General features: G+C 39.2%; 1 non-coding gene across 1 annotated transcript; it reads left to right on the forward strand.

Annotated features, from left to right (window-relative positions):
- Nucleotides 1-11,407: 11,407 nt before the first annotated feature.
- LOC119470911 lies at nt 11,408-11,468 on the forward strand. The gene has a single exon (XR_005199887.1). It is a non-coding gene; the product is annotated as a U7 small nuclear RNA (small nuclear RNA).
- The last annotated feature ends 378 nt before the right edge of the window (nt 11,469-11,846 follow it).

An 11,846-nucleotide genomic window follows, 5' to 3' on the forward strand; every position in this document is an offset into this window, starting at 1 on the left:
GCAGGGTGCAGTGACACCCTGTCTTTAAAAAAGACAAAAACACAAGATAGTATGACATTTGTAGGTAAAAAAACTCTCAGTATTCACAATGAATTCTTTTATGGTTCAAATGAAAAGTATTATAACAGCTTAAAGGTAGTCTCAGAAAATAAAAAACGTTCTCATTTGAGAAGCAAAAGTTCTCTATTACTGGAGTGAATTGGAAATCAGAGAGTTAATAAAACTGTCTTCTTGGAGGCTTCAATGTATTAAATATTTAAACATCATTTGTGAGTGTGCATGGTGCCTCATGCCTGTAATCCTAGCACTTTGGGAGGCTGAGGTGGGTGGATCACCTGAGGTCAGGAGTTCGAGACCAACCTGACCAACATGGTGAAACCCCATCTCTACTAAAAATTAGCATGGCAGTGGGCGTCTATAATCCCAGCTACTTGGAAGTCTGCGGCAGGAGAATCGCTTGAACCTAGGGGGGACAGAGGTTGCAGTGAGCCAAGATGATGCCTCTTCATTCCAGCCTGGGCTAAAGAGCGAAACTCCATCTCAAAAAATAAATAAAAATAAAAAATAAACATCATTTGTAGGAGTTTTTAAACCCCCAAATTCTCTCCTGTGTCACCCAAGCCACGTGCTAACCTGATCCTTAGGGTTTTTAAGCAATAAAGCCTTTCTCTGTTTCATAAGTTGAGTGGCCCCAGTGCTTACCATTTCCCCCTCACACACGTGCTCATTGCAGAAACATGCATAAAGTCTTACGTTCACACCCACCCAGCTGGCCTGTTCATGGCCTGGGTCTAAAAGAAACCCCAGCTTTTAAGGTTGCTGTTCTCTTTTTCCTTCGAATCATTATCTTAATGTTGAATCCAGAGCCCAAACAAACATGATGCCAGGGAGAGGCATAGCAGGGCCATGTGAGGAGATTAGATTTCTTTAAATTACAAAAACAGTGAGAGCAGGAGGCCTTTAAAGTCAACATTTAATAATCTGAGTCATGCTCATGTTTTTGCTCCTTGGCTTAGAAAAACAATATTGTCAGAGTTGACTCCAAACCTCCTTAGCAATGCCTGGCACAGTTGAGAGAAGTATGCAAACACCAAGTAGCATCTAATGAAGGGTCCCCTGCCCTTTGGATCTTGGCCAAGCCTGGAAGTTCTGAGACTCTTGAGAATAATATTTATTCCCTTTGCTGATAGAAAAACAAAGAGTAGTGTATTAAATAATACTTTTATTTAATGTTCTTTTTAAAGGTTCTCTTAGTACATTTGCATTGCTATAGTGGGATGCCTGAGGCTGGGTAATTTATAAAGACAAGAGGTTTATTTGGCTCATGGTTCTGCAGGCTGTGCAGGAAGCATGGCACCAGCATCTGCTCAGCTTCTGGTGAAGTCCTCAGAAAGTTTCCACTTATGGTAGAAGGTGAAGGGTGAGCAAATATTTCACATGACAAAAGAAGAGGAGGCCAAAGAGAGGAGAAAAAGGCACCAGACTCCTCTTAACAACCAGATCTTGCAGAAGCCAATAGTAAGAACTCACTCCATCTTGTGAGAATGGCATCAGACCATCCCGAGGAATCCACCTCATGACCCAAACACCTCCCACCAGGCCCCACCTCCAACACTGGGGATCACATGTCAACATGAGACTTGGAGGGGACAAACATTCAAGCTATATCAAAGATTCACTGTTCTGAACAACAACAAAAAAATGAAGATAAGTGAATAGATCTGCACCAGTGCCCTACCAGCAAAATTGTCTCTCAACTATTTAGTCCCAGGAACAGCAACATCAGCATCACTCAGGAAATTGTTAGAAATGCAGATTGATTCTGGGAGGAACGCGTTTTGTCAAATGGAGATACTGGATCTACAATGAGTTGCTGTCCCAGGGTGCTCAAGCCAAAGAAAGTGAGTAGCTCTGAGAAATGGGGTGGATTCTTGTATCAAGAGAAGAGTGGAAGGGAGAGTTTGGTTCTTTTAAAACATTCCACTCTGCTGAGAATATTTCTTAGAGTTTCACCTGCAGCTGTTTCACAGATATGTAAGCATGGGAAACATGGCTCAGTGGACCAAAGTCTGAGAATTCTCACCTTGAACCACAATTCACTGCTAACCTCTCAACCAGTCACTATCCTATCTCATGCTTAGTTTTGTTTCTAAAATAGGAATAGACTCTAATATTATAAGGTGCAGCATAACTAACAAAATTGTTCTTGAGAACTTAAAGATGCAAATAGTAATTACCTTTTAAAATTTGTGAATAGTGTTTTCAGCAGTAACCTAATAGTTCAAGAGTGATTGAAAAGTAGGCAGGGTTGGGCTAAGGGAAAAATATGATCTCATGTAAATATTAACTGGAGACACCCAGTCACTCCAAAGAAGGGATACGCTTGTACAAGAAAATATATCAGAAAGCACAAACTACCATAATATACAAAAAGAGCCATGCCTTAAAAGTTGTAGGACTTCATCCATTTCCAGGTAAGAGAAGTGTTTCCAGTCAACACTTTCATTCAGAAAAGCACCAACCCTCTATGAGTCGTCACTGGAGGCTGGACATGCATTTTGCCATCTGGAAATCAACAAGAGAGTCCAAGGAGTAAAAACAACCCACACTTCCATTCCTGCTTTTCACACTCAGTCAGATGTCTTTAACTCTCTGTACACTGGAACATCCAATAATGTGGATACCAAGATATTTCGTGCACAAACGGAAAATAGAATCCATCTTATAGACTGTTCCATCGCTTCTTAAACTTGTTTGAACTTTCTATTCTTTTGATATTTAATGGAAACCAATCACTAAACATTATACAGAGGAAACAAATTGAAGAGCTAAGCTTTTTGCTCAAAGAAAAACATTACAAAGAAAAGAGAGGTAATAGAAATAACATGGAAATATTTGTTGTCTATATATGTAGGAAGATGTAAGTATATCCACATAGAGACATATGCTATCCTTCAATCTATATGAAGAAACTTCTTCTCTACCTTCTTTTTAGGAGTAGCAGATCTGGATTTCTGTGCATCTCACATTGGTCCCTTGGTGGCTTACTGTGTACATCTTCAAAGCAAAGCATACTGCGGCAATGGGAAGACATTTTTAATTATGCAACACTGTCCTAGCAAGTGTGGTTGTTACTGAATCAATTGAGCTCATAAGGTTCATTTTTGAGTTGACTTATGTAACTGGACAAATAATATCTAAGCTTCCATGTATTATTTTATCAAAATACTGTACTTGTAGCATTTTCTACTGATCCCATTCTTACACCATTTTTTAAAAATAAAAAGAAGAGGCAAATCTTTAATTATGTGGCTGCTAAAACATAACGATGACTTTGGGTGAAGCCTGGGAGATAGCCCTTCCCTTGCTGACTCATGACAAATATTCAAAGGCATGGAATTCTGAAACAAAGGGAAAGGGGATGTAGGTTTAGCCCATTAATAGAGTTCCTATCCTGTCATTTAAAGCTCTTTCTCCACTTGAAGAAAACGCCAGGTTGATTTTACCAGGACCTGTCGTTAGGTTTCCAACATCACATGTCTCTTGTATTTGTGAATAGATTTTGGCAGAATGCAAAAGAGAGAGGAGGCAATTGAAAGGTTAAGTTCCTTGTACATGAGAAAAATAAAGTTGTAAGTGTTCATATTTAATGGCAATTATTTAAAAAGTGTTTATGCAGGCTGGGCGCAGTGGCTCATGCCTACAAGTGCAGCACTTTGGGAGGCCAAGGTGGGCGGATCACAAGTTCAGGAGACTGAGAACATCCTGGCCAACATGGTGAAACCTGCTTTTACTAAATATACAAAAATTAGCTGGGCGTGGTGGTGTATGCCTGTAATCCCAGCTACTCGGGAGGCTGAGGCAGGAGAATCATCTGAACCCGGGAGTCAGAGGTTTCTGTAAGCCAAGATCGTGCCACTGCACTCCAGCCTGGTGAAGAGCAAGACTCCGTCTCAAAATAAAAAATAAAAAAGTGTTTATGCAATATATGCCTTTATGAAAACATATTTCTGTTTTCTGAGACCACATTCTTCTCTTGCCCCAGAAGAGTGAAGAGAACTAACATTTACTGAGTACCTGCTGCAGGCTAAGCATTTTACAATGCAATTTTCTTAATTTTCCACAACTGAGTTAAGTCGGGATTATTATTATTCTCATTTTCACGTAAGGAAACTGAAGCCAAGAGGATAAAAACTTGGTCAGTGTTATCAAACAGCCACTGGCAGAGTGGGGATTCCAATTTGTTGTGTGCAATTTAAAAACCAGAGGACTTTCTGTTTTACGTTGTTGCACCACTTTTTAACAATATGATTTAGAGTTCTAATACGTCTTCTTTCATTGCTGATTGTCAAAAAAACCCAAACATACAGACTCTCCCATGTACACTTATCTGTGGATGTCCACAGTGTCGTGGTCAAGTGTGTGAACTCTGGAGTCAAATGACCTGTATTCAAACACCAGCCCTGACTAACTGCACACACTAGGCAAGGGACTTAACTACCCAGACTCATTTTCCCATTCGTAAAGCATTATGATGATGATAGTGTCTGTAGCTTAAAAATGATGTCTAGAAAATTTAAACACTATGCAGGTGTTAGCCGTGACTGTTCTGTCAATAAGGGTAGAAATTTTGGGTAATACTCATTCAGTGTATCTTGGCAGATACAGTCTGGGCAATGAAAATTTAGTGCAAAGGAGGGCAAGATTTAAATTTACATCAACTTTTTTACCAGTTAGCTTTATTTCTGCTCCCTACCCACAGATTCTCTAACTCCACTCAGCTATATTAATGAGTATCATGGGTCCAAAGGGATCCCTGGATTATAACAATTGCATGCTCTCTACAAAACACATGACTTATTGAGGATCATAGAGTGGGTTGGTCATGCAATGGAATATGAGCCTTTTAGTGTTAGAATTAAATACACTGATTTATATGGTGCAATATTATTCAGCCTTAAAAATAATGGAAATTCTGACGCATGCTACAACATGGATGCACCTTGAGGGCAAAATGCTTAGTGAAATAAGTCAGTCACAAAAGAACAAATACGTGTGATTCCACTCACATGAGGTATCTAGAGTGGTCAAATCTGTAGAGACAGAAAGCTGAATGGCAGTTGCCGGGAGCTGCGGAGAGCGGGAAATAGGAATTGTTGAACAGGCATTGAGTTTCCGTTTTGCAAGATGAAAGAGTTCTGGAATTGGTTGTACAACATTGCAAACGTACTTCACAGGACTGAACTATACCGTCAAAAATGGTTAAAATGGTACATTTTATGTTTCGTGTATTTCACTACAATTTAATAATATTGTTTAAATGCTGATTTCAGTCAAGCCAACTATAGCTGTCGCAGTGGCCACCAATTAGTGGGAAGGTATTCTGTTGTTAGTGATCTGTGAGACCTGATGAAATGATCAGTGCTTTTCCCTGTCAGTAACCAATCTCAGTGACATGCTGCAGCTGTTGCCTGTGTTCCCCCATACGAAGAAAGAGTCTGGGCCACCCACCTTTCGCCTTTGCTTTTTTCCTAGGGGAGCCACAGTGCGACCTTTGAATTAAGGAGGATGAGTGGAGAAAATGCATGTGTGCATCCCTGGGATGCTCACCCTGCTGAACCCCTTTACACATGGGAGAATAAGTGGCAGTATTAAAACCTTCCACGTAGGTCAGCCATGTTAAATCTCATGGTTGTCAAATGGAACGTTTTTGTTTCTGATGACATCCTTGGAGCTCTAGGAACTAGCCTGGGGTCTCTGTATTTGAATCCATGTATTTTCATGACATATGAATGTCAAGTCTACAGTTTGGAACTTGGACAGTTTCCTCAAGCAGAAAATGGTTGCGCTTTCTCATTCATTGGAACCTATTTAGATGTCTATGGTTTGGTTGCGCTTTCTCATTCATTGGAACCTATTTAGATGTCTATGGTGAGTGGTTTCAATATGAACCCTTTAGGTTAGAATTGCTGCCTATCAATTCTTTTCAAGTGTGTTTAAATTACGCTGGTATGTGTGAGTTGCAGATCTTTCATGTTTCCCAGGTGGGATGGGGAAGAAGAGAGGATGAACATTTCATGTTTCAATTCAAATGAGTCTCTTTCAAGTTCGGTGTATAAATTAACAACTGGTTATCCTTAAAATTTAAAAGTATAGTGTAAATAGAAATCTATTTATTTCACTAGTTAATTTACTTATTTAGACATTAGCATGAATTTTTTTATTCTTCCTTTTCTGACTACCTACACACTTCCCCTCACACACGTGTGTGTGTGTGAGAAAGTGTGTGTGCATAGCACATCCATCATATAGTACAAGAAAATGTAATTTGAAACAACCATTTGGTTCAACTTACACCACTAAAAGAGTAGACACTTTATCTCTGATACCTATGATATCTACTATTACAGGCTTATTTCAAGAACACGATTTTCAAATATGCTGTGGTTGACTCTACAAAAATCAAAATGCAAAATGATAGGGGTTTTTTTTAACCCCAAATGTCTTATGTTTCAAATCCTCTTGAACAGTGGAGTTCTCTCTGAAGACCAAGTGCCACCTGTTACAGGAAAGGGCACAAAAGACCTCTGACCTGTCTGCTTCTGGGGAGTTTTGGCCACATCTGGGATTTCCATCAGCACTCACCTCTTTGGCTCATGAAGAGGCCAGGGCAGGTGTTGGTTAAAGAGGGGAAGTTGCTTTCAAAAGACTGAGATGAAAGAACTACTGGCTTACTATAAAGACTGATTCTCTTTTGTACAGTCCTAAGAAATGACCCGTCCTTGGCCTTCCAAGATCTTGCTTCCAGAATATCAACCTGTCAGGATTGGAAAGAAGCAATAACAGGTGAGACCATCCGAGGTGATCAGAGGGTCTTAATGGCAAAAACAAAGTGACTCTATCCTTTTCCAAGACCCCAGACTCCCAGCTATGTTGAGGCTAAGGGTGCTGAATGCTGGTTCTCAGGCCAGAGAACCTAAGAAACTGAAGAGTGTGAAAAGTGCTATTGTCAAGAACTATTTTAGTTGTGCTCAAAATACTTTTAATGAGAAAGGGAAGCAGGAACTTCAAATAAAGTTTCTCTTTTGCATTCCACCAAGAACAGATGTTTGCTTTATTCAAAGAAAGATTTCACGGGGGTGATTTCATGCATCGCTAAGAGCAGTAGTAGGGTTTTTTAGCTGTTAGAGCTGGGGTCGATTTACATAATCAGGGTATTACCGCTCCTGTGGCTATCTACATATATGTGTTTGTGTGTGTGTGTGTGTGTGTGTGTGTGTGTGTGTGTGTGTGTTCATGACGCTGGAATCAAGTAAAAGCTCCACCATCGTTTCCTCATCATTCTTGAGAATATTTACAATATCAGGGCTGCTCTCTTATCCTCCAGTTGTAATAAAGGCAGCACTTTGTACAAAACATCTTATTTAATTTTTATGACAATCCCATGAGATAGGAATTACTGTCCCCACTACATAGATGGGAAGACTGATGCTTAAAGAGGTTGAATACAGATGCTAAGGTAGCACAACCAGGAGGTGGCAGACTTGGGATCTGAGCTGAGGAAGTCCAGGGCTCTCAATCATACTCCCACAAGATAAGGAGCATCCGTTGTGTAGCTGCACAAAGTCATGAAGAAATCCTGGGTAACATCTGCAAGCCTGTTTACTAATCTTCCTCTCCTTAACAGGGCTGACCCGCAAGCCCAGACAGTGTGGCATCCACTCTCCCCTACCACTTCACCCCGTGTCCCTCTGCTTATGCTAATTTCAGTCCTTTCCAAGATTAACATTTGCCCTGCCTTTTCTCTCTGGCCTCACTGGCCAATCCTCTCAGCAGTGTGCCCTGAATAATAGAATGAGGCGTAAAGTCCTTGCCCATCTTTCCTAGTAGAAAGGTGATCCCTCCATGGACTTCTGGAGCTGTCCCATTTATGTAGCCATAACTAACTGCCTTGTCTCCTCCTTAACCAGAGCTCCATGATATCATATCTCATTGAAAATGACCAAAGGAGGAAGAAACAGTCCCTTTAGATGGTAGCCATCAACTTTCCTTTCCACCCCCTCCGATATATCTTCATTCTTTCTCTTTCAGCTCTTCAATTTGCTGGATTTTTTTAAAGAGGCTGTGCTGTGTTGCTGTGTTCCAGATAGGTAGGTAGGTAGGGAGGGAGGGAGGTAGATGGATAGATGAATAGATTAGATAGATAAATAGTAGATATACAGATGAATAGATTAGGTAGATGAATAGATAGTTGGATGATGAATATATTAGATAGAGATAGATAATAGATGAATAGATTAGGTAGAAGATAGATGAATGCATTACATAGCTAGATACATAGATGAATCAATGGATGGATAGATAGATGTAGATGAATACATGGATGGTCAGGTGAGCAGATACATAAATAGATAGATGCATATTCTTGGCTTGAGTTTCCCCAGAAACACTCTGAAATAAGAATTCATGCAAGTGGGAAACACTGGTAGGGGAATAGAGAAGTGAGAAATAGGCAGGGAAGAAAACCAACCAAAGGAGAATAATCAAGAAAGTTAGGCCGAGCACAGTGGCTCAGTCCTGTAATCCCAGCACTTTGGAAGCCCAAGGCTGGTGGATCACCTGAGGTCAGGAGTTTGAGACCAGCCTGTGCAACATGGTGAAACCCCGTCTCTAATAAAAATACAAAAAATTAGCTGGCAAAAAATTGGCAGGCACCTGTAATCCCAGCTACTTGGGAGGCTGAGGCAGGAGAATCGCTTGAACCTGGGAGGTGGAGGTTGTAGTGAGCCGAGATCGCAACACTGCACTACAGCCTGGGCAACAAGAGTGAAACTCTGTCTCCAAAGGGCAAATGGAGCTTAATTCTACTGGGGAATTCTGAGAGACAATGTAGAGTTTGCTACTCAAAGTGGATCATTATCATCATCATCATCATCATCATCATCATCATCATCTGAAGCTCTGCCACAAATCCACTGAATCAGGATGTGAATTTTTAACAGGATCCCCAAATGATAAAGTTTGGAAAGTACTGAGGTAGAATATGCCTCAAAGTTAATCAGATGAAGGGATGAGAAAACTGCAATAGTCATTACTAGCTTCCCCTTTGATACTGCTTGTGAGCTGTTTCTGAACAATTCTTCCACACGCCTGGCTTAGCCTTTGTATCAGCAGGGCATTCATGCCCCAGTGGCCAGAAAGAAAGTCCCTAGACAGAAAATCAAAGGCATTAGCAGAAAGCAGGCCTCAGCATGTACAGCTATTACAAGTTCAGTTATTAAATAGTTAGATCTGAATATAATATTAAAACTGAGGTTAAATTATAATAACAGCCACAACTGTAATGCTGATTTAATGTTAAAGACACATTAAATAGATTGAAATAAGCAGGATTTCAGTTAGGTGTTTATTCTCAATGAAGCAGTTGATTTACCTAGTTAAAAATACCATTATCACAATTAAGGAGAATTCAAATAAGATTAACATTATTTTTTTACTCAGTCATTATTTCAGGCCCTCTCAAGCAGGCCATGAGTGAGATCATGAAATATGTTCTCATATTTCATTGACTTATTCTAATTCTTAATATTAATACCCAGGAGGGGTGGGCAGGCGCATGACTGAGGTTTTGCATTGCAAAGACAAACTGTGTACTACATTTATTCTGGAGTTTATTCAAGAGCTGAAATTATAATGGAAAAAAAAAAAGACTCGACTCCTATTATAATGCTAAACACTGGTAAAGACATTTGGAGAACATCCAGAGAAATCAGTGACTTCTCCCAGACACAATAGGCACAATAAGGTAACTACACAAGAAAAGCAGTTTCCACAAAGATGTTAGTTCTGTAACCTGACACTTTTATTTTAAAGGAGTATTGGAGTACTTTATAGCACACAAAGAGAAAATGTACTTGTTCAAGAAAATTTAAGATGCATTCAAAAAGTTTCTAAATCAGTTTGGAAAAAAATTAACAAAATAAGAGCTTCTTAGAAACGTTGAACTTTTAAAAAAGTCCCCCAAGAAGATTTTCATGTTAAACAATAGGACTATAGAGAAGCATAAATCCAACATTTTTAGACATGACAGGCTATATTAATTGATGAGCGTAAATTATACCTTCACACTTGAACTTCATAAAATATAATTGAAAAGAAAAATTAGTTATATATCCTTTCGTACATTTTTGCTTGACAATACCAAATGAATTCTAAGATATTTTGAATATTAAAGAATATAATTATTGTTCATTTATTAACCAAATACCAAAATAAAAAATCTTTTGCTCAGAAAATGAAAAGTTAATGGATACAGTATATTCTTAACATACATAATTAATAAAATCGTACTGAATATAGTCTTTTGATCTCTTGTCTTTCCCTTTATCTCTCCTCTGTCTCCTTTCTCCCTACCCTTTAGCTTCAGAAGCAAAATAAATTTTCTATCTATTAAGTCTCTCCTGAGTCCACTGAGCATAGCATTTTTAGTGCATTTCATCACACTACAAATTATCTGCCTCATTAAGAATAAAGTCAAGTTGCCATTCAGCATTTGCTGAAGTCATCTCTCCATTTTCTTCTCTGGCCAGAGCACTGAGAAAAACATTTGAGCATGGTTGATAGACTCATGAATATTACAATAAAAATCTCTGCTAAATTTGACAATTTACTATTTCCTCTATAAGTTTAGTTTAAAAAAATAGTTTGGGCCAGGTGTGGTGGCTCATGACTGTAATCCCAGCACTTTTGGAGGCCAAGGCAGGTAGATCACCTGAGGTCAAGCATTTGAGACCAGCCTGGCTAAAAATACAAAATTAGCCCAGCGCAGTGGCACATACCTGTAATCTCAGCTACTTGGGAGACTGAGGCAGGAGAATCACTTGAACCTGGCACATGCCTGTAATCCCAGCTACTTGGGAGACTGAGGCAGGAGAATCACTTGAACCTGGGAGGCAGAGATTGTGCCATTGCACTCCAGCCTGGACGACAAAAGCAAAACTCCATCTCAAAAAATAAAATAAAATAAACTATAAAAAATAGTTTGGAACATCAACTTCGTTGGAGGGAAGAGTGCTGCGATTTTTTCCTCAAAGAAGAAAAACGATTTTCTTTTCACCTGAGGTCTGTACAGGAGAGACAACTTGCAGAGGGTTTGAGGCAAGAGTGCCGGCGGCAGGCTAGGGTCACCTAACCTGCTGCAATTGACTCACTTCTGAGGCTACAGTTAGCAAGTATGCAGAATGTCGTGAACCTTGGGGATGAAAATAAATCTGAAAATATTGAAGATCTAATTTGTATCAAAAATTGAACAGATTCTAGACCAAAGCTGTCTAATAGAAATGTAATGTGAGCCACTAAACCAAGCCACTTTTTTTAAATGTAGTAGCTCCATTTGAAAACTAAAAAGAAGCACTACAACTCTTAGAATTTCTCTAACAGGCTTTTTAGTTTTCACTGGAGAAACCCCACAGGAAAATCAAAGTAAAAGTAAACAGTTAAAATTAATTATAAAAGCGTATTATTTAACCCAATATGTAAAAAATGTTATATTTTTTAATATTTGGCTTTCTTATTTTTCATTAGTCAGTCAAAATCAAGGGAGAATTTTACATGTACAGCACATTTTCAATGACCCTACGCCACCCTGCTGGTCACCTAAGGTCTAGACAATCTATTAAATGAAACAAATTGCCTTTAAAATCTTTGCAGGATTTTTAATAGCCAGATCTAAAGCACTAGCTGAAATCATGAAGCTGAAACTGCATTTTCATCATAATGAGGTTTGACCTCTTTCATTTATACTTAGAACTCCAGCCACCTAACAGGCTTTCCCTAAGGATTACTTT

This window comes from Cebus imitator, unplaced genomic scaffold (genome assembly GCF_001604975.1).
Source record: "Cebus imitator isolate Cc_AM_T3 unplaced genomic scaffold, Cebus_imitator-1.0 Scaffold43, whole genome shotgun sequence".
NCBI lineage: Eukaryota > Metazoa > Chordata > Mammalia > Primates > Cebidae > Cebus > Cebus imitator.